Source organism: Perognathus longimembris, chromosome 10, assembly GCF_023159225.1.
Source record: "Perognathus longimembris pacificus isolate PPM17 chromosome 10, ASM2315922v1, whole genome shotgun sequence".
Classification (NCBI taxonomy): Eukaryota; Metazoa; Chordata; class Mammalia; order Rodentia; family Heteromyidae; genus Perognathus; species Perognathus longimembris.
The window spans coordinates 47081480-47082103 of NC_063170.1; the positions used below are offsets into that span (position 1 = coordinate 47081480).

At 40.2% G+C, this 624-nt stretch overlaps 1 pseudogene; it reads right to left on the reverse strand.

Annotated features, from left to right (window-relative positions):
• Nucleotides 1-266: 266 nt before the first annotated feature.
• LOC125358910 lies at nt 267-368 on the reverse strand (annotated as a pseudogene).
• Nucleotides 369-624: the final 256 nt, after the last annotated feature.

Consider the following 624-nt stretch of genomic DNA (forward strand, 5'->3'; position numbering starts at 1 on the left):
TGACTCACTCCTTTATTTTCCTCGGTTTCTGCAGGTGAGGCCACATCTGCTTTCTCAAGCTTTAATAAGTAAATAATAAGAGAGATGAGGGGAAATCTGGAAGAGACTAACTGCCTTTGCTTCCAGAATGATTGCTACATTGTTTCATAGAATTGACTATCAAAAGGAGATTAGTTTGACTTTACCATTAAACAACTAGAAGAATGTCCTCTTTCACTCCTCCAATGAAACTGGATTTGTAAATAAATTATCTGCTGACAGACAGATCTATTTATCCAGTTTTCATGTGCATAGGAATAGCTTGGGCCCTTCTTAAAATACAGATTCTAGTCACAAACTGTAGAAGTGATCCCTGAAAGTATAGTCTTCTTCCTTTTTTTTCACAGTCCTGGGCTTCAACTCAGGGCCTGATCACTGACCCTGGCTTCTTTTTTGCTTGAGGCTAGCACTCTACCACTTGAACCACAACTTCCTTCTGGCTTTTTCTATATATGTGGTGCTGAGGCATCGAATCCAGGGCTTCATGTATATGAGGCAAGTGCTCTACCACTAGGCCATTTTCTACTGTAGTTGCTAGGGAATGGAGGATGAGGCCCAGCATTATTAAGCTTTTCTCTTAAGTTT